Raw genomic sequence first — 8,002 nt, 5'->3', positions numbered from 1 at the left:
CGCCCTCCCCCCCGGTCCAGCCTCCTCCACCGCTGTCGTCTGGCAGCCCCTCTGCTCGCCCTCAACCCACCATCATTGCGGTGCGAGCCCCGCGGGACTGCCATCCTCCAGCGTCGCCGTAGCTGGAGTCTCCCTTGACTCCGCCATCGAGGCCTGGACTCTGCTTCGGCCCGTTGACCCGCCGGCTCCACCATGGCTCCTATATCCCTCCTCTCTGTCGTGGCCCGACAGTCCACAAGCTCCTCCAGGCTCCCTCGTCCCTCCGGCTCCGCCTTGGTCTGGCGTCGACCATCCTGCGCCTCGGGACTCCACTCCTCTGGCTTCGCCCCGTCCCTCCGGCTCCATCAGGCTACTTCATCCTCTCGTCTCCACCTCAGTCCTCTGTCACTCCGGCTCCACCATCGCCTCCCGGATCCACATCTCCGCGTCGGTCGCCAGGCACCATCTGCTGGGACCTCCTGATCCTCCCCATCGCTCTGGCTCTCCGTCTCCGCCTCGGGCTCGGTGCGAGCCCCGCGGGACTGCCATCCTCCAGCGTCGCCGTAGCTGGAGTCTCCCTTGACTCCGCCATCGAGGCCTGGACTCTGCTTCGGCCCGTTGACCCGCCGGCTCCACCATGGCTCCTATATCCCTCCTCTCTGTCGTGGCCCGACAGTCCACAAGCTCCTCCAGGCTCCCTCGTCCCTCCGGCTCCGCCTTGGTCTGGCGTCGACCATCCTGCGCCTCGGGACTCCACTCCTCTGGCTTCGCCCCGTCCCTCCGGGTCCATCAGGCTACTTCATCCTCTCGTCTCCACCTCAGTCCTCTGTCACTCCGGCTCCACCATCGCCTCCCGGATCCACATCTCCGCGTCGGTCGCCAGGCACCATCTGCTGGGACCTCCTGATCCTCCCCATCGCTCTGGCTCTCCGTCTCCGCCTCGGGCTCCTCCACCACCTGCTCCGCCGCCATTGGTCGGCCCCCTGGAGTCGGTGGCCATTCCTCCTCCATGCCTCCTCCCTCCGTGTTTATGTCAGGATTATGGACTATTCTGTGTGTGTTTTTGCCCCAGTGACCCAGTTCCTCATGTTGATTGTGTTAATTTGATTCCAGGTGTGTCTCGTTCCTCCCCAATTATCCTGCCTTTAAAAGCCCTAGTCCTTTCAGTTCTTGTTTGTCAGGTCTACTTGTTGAATGTCCTCCTTGTTCTCAGTTTTCCTGTGGATTATTAAAGACTGTGTTATTCAAGTAGTCCTCGTTTCCTCGTTCCTTGCGCCCCGAGTTAATTGTGACAGCAATGGGGTGAGAAAAATAAACTGGTTTTCCCTTTGAATTAAGTTTATTTTTCCTACCCCACTGGTAGGTATTTACTTTTCGTTTTGCTTAATTACTTATCTTGTTTTCTGAAAAATGTATCAAAATTAAATAAGTAATTTTGCGTCTTAAGTAAAAGTATCTTGATTTAAGGGATATTTGTACTGGACAACAAGACAAAAATACTGAGTAAGAAAATATTTTTTTGCAGTGTATAGACCAACACAGAGAACTGCACACAAACATAGACCGCACACATACAGAGTCCACCCTACATTCACAGACATCAAAGAAATGAGAAATCATACACATATACAACATGTGTACTGCTTACCGTAGTGCTCTATTCGGTGTCCTAACAAACCCAAGTGAGAAAAACAAAATCAGTAATGTTCTTTTGCATGCTTTTGATTCACGGTGTCACATATTGCAGGATCATTCTGTGTCAACCAATTTCAGAAACATCCCTAGCTAATAATTTTTTTTCCCCTGAAGAATGACAAACATAAATGGCAGTGAAAGCCAAAATATTAAACGTCATAGATTAATTTTCACTGTGTAATCCACTATTTTGTAGGCAGTGGTCAAAATGACAATTTTGTCAAATACGATAAGTATCAGCTAAATTAAAAGTGACCCACATTTGATGTGAAATGTAACAATTTGCCCATGGAGATACACTGAGATTCCCATATCCATGGGATTAAACCTTAGAGGACCTTAAAAATGAAGATACCAAAAGAAAAGTGTGTGTTAATAACCAAAATCTAAAAGCTTGTTATGATATCTTTAATACTGCTTGCGGTACATGCATGCAAACTTTGGAAAAAAAAATGTTGGCTCTCAGACAGTTATGATTCATGCAGTTGCTTTGACAGAAGGAAATTAGATACATTTCTAGTTATAACATTATTTGTTCTTCAGACAGTCCTCTTTAAAAAAAAAATAAAAAAATCTATCAGATGTATGCAAAGTGACCACATTTGGTTTTTGACAACTGGAAACGTTTACAATTTACTCCTGGAGCCATATTGTGATCCCCATATCTCTGGGATTGAACAATACTGGGCCTTAAAAATAAAGATGCCATAAGAAATCTTTGTTAAGAACCAAAATCTAGAAGGATATTAAGATATCTTTAATATAGAGGGCAAAGCAAGATCAAATCAACAAGTGCACTGTAATAACTGCAGCTTTAAGCCTTTAAACAAATAACGAAAAACTAATAAAAGCGATATTGCTCCATTTCTGCTAGACATCAGCGTTTACTCTTGAAACTGAAATTAAACTATATGATCTCAGGGATTCAGAGTTCATGCAAGGACTGCCTGAAAACAACAGATTTGTACATTTTCTGAGAAAGAAGTGCATGTTGCTTATACAACTCGTAAAAAGTTTTCAACATAAGTCTCTTCTGCTCAGCAAAGCTTCATTTATTTAATTAAAAATAAAGCAAAAATTGTGAAATATTATTACAATTTAAAACAACTGTTTGCTATGTGAATATATTGTAAAATGTAATTTATACCTGTGATGGAAATCAGAATTTTCAGCATCATTACTCCAGTCTTCAGTGTCACATGATCCTTCAGAAATCATTCTAATATGCTGATTTGCTGCTCAATATTTCTTATTACCATCAATGCTGATAACAGTTGTGCTGCTTCATAAACTGTGATACGGAAAGATTAAAGTAATAATAATAATAATATTTGTATTATTTAAAGACGTTTATAATGTTACAAAATATTTCCGAAACATTCTTCAACAAGAAGTTGTAAATGTTGAGACACACTAACCCAGCTCTATGATAAATCACAACATCACTTTTTGAAGCAAACAGAATAGGAAAATTGTAAAACGCGGAACTAAAATCCCATGAAGAATGGCAGATAATCAAAAATAGGTACAACTTAAACATTGACTTTTAGCCATTCTAAATAATTTAACTTATTTTCATTGGAAAACACTGACGTACATACACACTAATGGTCAAATGTTTGAAATAATGACAGATTTTGAATACCTTTATACAGTAAGGATGCATTGGATTGATCAAGTGACAGTAAAGACATTTATAATGCTATAAAAGGTTTCTATATTTCAAATGAATGCTGTTCTTTTGAACTTTCTCTTCATTAAAGAATCCTGAAAAATAAAATGTATCACAGTTTCCAAAAAATATGAAGCAGAGCAATTGTTTTCAACATTGCTTATAATCAGAAATGTTTCTTGAGCAGCAAATCGGCATATTCGAATGATTTCTGAAGAATCATGTGTTACAGAAGACTGGAGTAATGATGCTGAAAATTCAGTTTTGATCACATAAATTAATTAAATTTTAAAATATATTCGAATAGAAAACAGTTATTTTAAATTGTAATAATATTTAAAAATGTTGCTGTATTTACTGTAATTATGATCAACTAAATGCAGCCTTGGTGAGCAGAAGATACTTTTTTCAAAAACATAAAAAAAACTTTTGACCTGTTTATCAATTCCTGAATTGGATTTCAATTAAAATTGAGGCAGCAAACAGAATGCAGAATTGAAATTCATCAAAATAAATTCATGTAACTGTCCTTTTAAACCAGAAAAGCAAAGTTTGTAAAGACTAGATAGAGAGACAGACATTCAATCTGTGTTGAATTTCTGTGAAATGGAATTTAATAAACTCATTTTCTAGTCATCACCATGTAACTTCATGTGCATTATCACACTAATGAATCTGAATTTTGCCCAACCCTGATGGACAGTGTAGTTTTTCCCTGGGAATTTGCCAGTTAAAAAAATTAATGAATAAAAAAATTAAAAAGGCCTATATGGTAGGCCTGTCTATAAACATTTTGTTGTTGTTCTGTTTTTAGTTGCTGAATAATCAAATCATGGCTTATGATTTTTGATCATTTAGTGACACTACCAAAAAAAAACTGTTGCATAGTGACACATCCTAGACCAATGTTATAGCACTCAGCAAAACATAGAACCATAAAAAAAGAATCCTGGACCTTTAAAGGAAGAGTTCCCCTCCACCAGACATCAATTACAAAATGTGCTCTTATATGTGACACACTATGCCTTTAAGTGATACATTCTCTGAATTTACATTTTTTGATGAAGTTTCCCAGGTCTGGTGTCAAAACGAAATGTCAAAGAGCCCCTCAAGCGCTGGAAGTTATTTCTACATCCTCTTGTCTCCTAAACAGAGGCTGAATGCTGACAGAGGTCACAACCCTTGCCCTCTTATTCAGTTATGCGAGACACACGCCGCTAGGTCAGATTCACAGGGGTGTGAATTCATTATACGATCATGCTGAGAAACGAGAATTAGCATTTTAATTTCAAAACTTTTACAGTAGAATCACGACTGCAGAAGAGGGTTAACAGATGCTTTAGTTGCAAACGCATTTTTGATAAATACTGCTTAAAGGAATAGTTCATCCAAAAAAAATAAATGGCCGAAAATGCACTCACCCTCAGGCCACCCAAGATGCAGATGAGTTTGTTTCTGCATCAGAACAGATTTGGAGAAATGTAGCATTACATCACTTGCTCAGCAGTGGATCCTCTGCAGTGAATGGGTGCCGTCAGAATGAGAGTCCTAACAGCTGATAAAAACAACACAATAATCCACAAGTAATCCACAGTCCATCAGTTAATGTCTTGTGAGGTGAAAAGCTGTGTGTTTGTAAGAAATAAATCCATAAGCAATGGGTTTTTAATTTTAAACTGTCAATTCAGGTCATAATATGAGTCCATAATCCATAATAACACTTACTCTGGTGAAAAGGTAAATCTCCTTTTTTCCTCTCACATCAAAATCCACTGACATATTTGTTTATATCAGTTTTGGACAGTTTTGGCTTTTAAACAGTGCTTGATCTGTGCATATTTCTCTCTTGGTTTCAGACAACATGACCTTTTCACTGGAGAAAGCATTATTATGAATAGAGGACTCGTATTTTAACCAGAAGCAACGGTTTACAGTTAAATTACTGTAATGATGGATTCGTTTCTTACAAACACACAGTTTTTCTCTTCACAAGACATTAGCTGATGGACTGGAGTGGTGTGGATTACTTGTGGATTATTGTGATGTTTTTATCAGCTGTTTGGACTCTCATTCTGACGGCACCCATTCACTGCAGAGCATCCATTGCTGAGCAAGTGATGTAATGCTACATTTCTCCAAATCTGATGAAGAGACAAACTCATCTACATCTTGGATGACCTGAGGAGTCAATTTCAAACAAATTTACAGTGCTTGATCTGTGCATATTTCTCTCTTGGTTTCAGACAACATGACCTTTTCACTGGAGAAAGCATTATTATGAATAGAGGACTCGTATTTTAACCAGAAGCAACGGTTTACAGTTAAATTACTGTAATGATGGATTCGTTTCTTACAAACACACAGTTTTTCTCTTCACAAGACATTAGCTGATGGACTGGAGTGGTGTGGATTACTTGTGGATTATTGTGATGTTTTTATCAGCTGTTTGGACTCTCATTCTGACGGCACCCATTCACTGCAGAGCATCCATTGCTGAGCAAGTGATGTAATGCTACATTTCTCCAAATCTGATGACGAGACAAACTCATCTACATCTTGGATGACCTGAGGAGTCAATTTCAAACAAATTGTCATTTTTAGGTGAACTGCATCATAAAAGTAGTCAGTAATACTTGTGCACTGCGATACAAGTTCTCTGAAATCATACGATTGTTTTGTCTGAGAAAGACAACAGCTTGACAGCATCTGGAAAAGAACAGCATCTCCTTTTGTGAAAATACAAGTTAGGAAAGATATGGGGTTGAAACTATTCCTTTAATAAAACATACAGTGCTGCTGCATATATTAAATATATGTCATATAAATTGTGTGAATCACTCACTGAATTCAGTCAAACACATAAATCAATCTGGACCTATAAAAAAAGCAGAGTTATTCAACAGACAGTGACAGTATTCCCAAAGGCTGGAACAAAGCACTTTCTGAAGTGTCCTGTGTGCGGCAGACACTTAAAAACCCGCTGGTGGATGTTAATCAAACGCTGAGAGATCTCAGAGCGGCCACTGCAGAAACACACTCCTGCTGACCTGATTAACATGAGCAGCGCTTCTGGGGAATTTATTCATCTCAATACAACACACAGCTCAAAGTATGAGTGACGGTCTGACAAAACGCCTCACAGGAAAATCAGCTTTTCAAACAACTTCTCCAACAAATCAATTCTCCACCATGTGGTTACTTACACTGTGATAGAACAACGGTAACTTCATATTAGCTATACCTATCATAAAAAAGATGACTTATTTTGTTATAATGACTGGACGATTGTGCTGAATACGTTTCACCCTAATAACTAAACCAAGAAAGAAGAAATTATATTTTGCATAAGGAAAAAAAAAGTTTTTAGGACCAGCAAGTATTTCACCATTGAAAATACTGCAAATTACATAAATAAATTAATAGGAATAGCTTTGAAATAGCTAGAAATGCATCCTTGCAGAATAAAAGAATCTCATGCAAATGACATCAATTAATCAATCAATTGCATCCTTGCTCAACAAACAAAATCACATGAAATAAATAAGTAAATAAATAAATAAATACATTTAATGCTGAACAAGAAGTCTTGCTGAACAAGAGAACCATTTACAAATACACAAAATTAAAAAAAATTATAATAAATCAACAAGATAAATAAAATTACAATAACACAAAACTGTCACTATCAGGGTTATTAGCATTACTAAAATTAAAATATGAATTGCAATAAAATAAACATTAGCTGAAATAAAGCAATATATATAAAAACATATTTTTCTCATTTCAACTAGTTTTAAGTTGAAATACTAAGTTAACTAGAAATAAATAAACTAAAACTTAATAAAAACTATAAATACTAAAACTTAACTAAAATTCAAATGAAAACAAAAAATCTATTCAAAAATATGAACAAAAACTATAATATTATAGCAATGATACTAAAATAACACCTGTCAATATGCAAAAAAAAAATAATTAATAAAAGAAACAACTTCATTTTCTTAACACAAAACTTATTTTTATATATGTATTTATCCGTTTAATTTTAGAGTGAAACATGGACATGTTTTTCATCAAGTTCACCCATATGTTTGAGCATATGCATCTGGCTTTATGCTAATATGTTCTGGGTGTTTGCTAGGCGGTTCTGAGTGGGTTGTAGTGTGTTGCTATGAGGTTTCTAGGTGGTCTTGAGTGAAAAGTGCCCTCCGTACTCGAGGCTCAGTGATATTCTCGTCTCTAAATTTGTCTCGGGTCCCTCCTTCAGTGCAAATCACCAGTTTGTAGGGCTGTGAATCTTTGGGTAGAGAGCGAATCGATTCAACTCACGGTTCATAGGTTTTCGGTTCGATTCAAGAACGATTTTTGCAAATTCAGAACGATTCAATTCGATTTGATTCACAATTAAATTAAATTCGATTCGATTAACGATTCGATTCTGCATTCTTTAAGTACATTCACAAGCTTATTTAAATACTTCCCCTAAATTCTTTAAATGCGTAGTCAGGGGGCAAATTACACAGCAGCCTTAAGCCTTTATTGTTAGAGAACCATAGGTTAGAGAGAGAAAAAAAAACACTTTTGATCATTGTTAGATGCTAGTTTAAAGGGGTCATATGATGTTGCTAAAAATAACATTATTGGTGTAATGAAATG

The 8,002-nt window shown here is 37.9% G+C and overlaps 1 protein-coding gene across 1 annotated transcript in view; it reads right to left on the bottom strand.

Annotated features, from left to right (window-relative positions):
- Positions 1–1,645, bottom strand: part of LOC107601596 (protein shisa-6 homolog) — an 11,891-nt gene extending 10,246 nt beyond the window's left edge. Inside the window, exon 1 of the mRNA XM_016293839.1 lies at positions 1,628–1,645. The gene's annotated coding sequence lies outside the window, so the exon portion shown is untranslated. The remainder of the gene's footprint in view (positions 1–1,627) is intronic.
- Between the last annotated feature and the right edge of the window lie 6,357 nt (positions 1,646–8,002).

This window comes from Sinocyclocheilus grahami, unplaced genomic scaffold (genome assembly GCF_001515645.1).
Source record: "Sinocyclocheilus grahami isolate Dianchi unplaced genomic scaffold, SAMN03320097.WGS_v1.1 scaffold307.1, whole genome shotgun sequence".
NCBI classification, from domain to species: Eukaryota; Metazoa; Chordata; class Actinopteri; order Cypriniformes; family Cyprinidae; genus Sinocyclocheilus; species Sinocyclocheilus grahami.
This window is presented reverse-complemented; position numbering and strand designations above follow the sequence as displayed.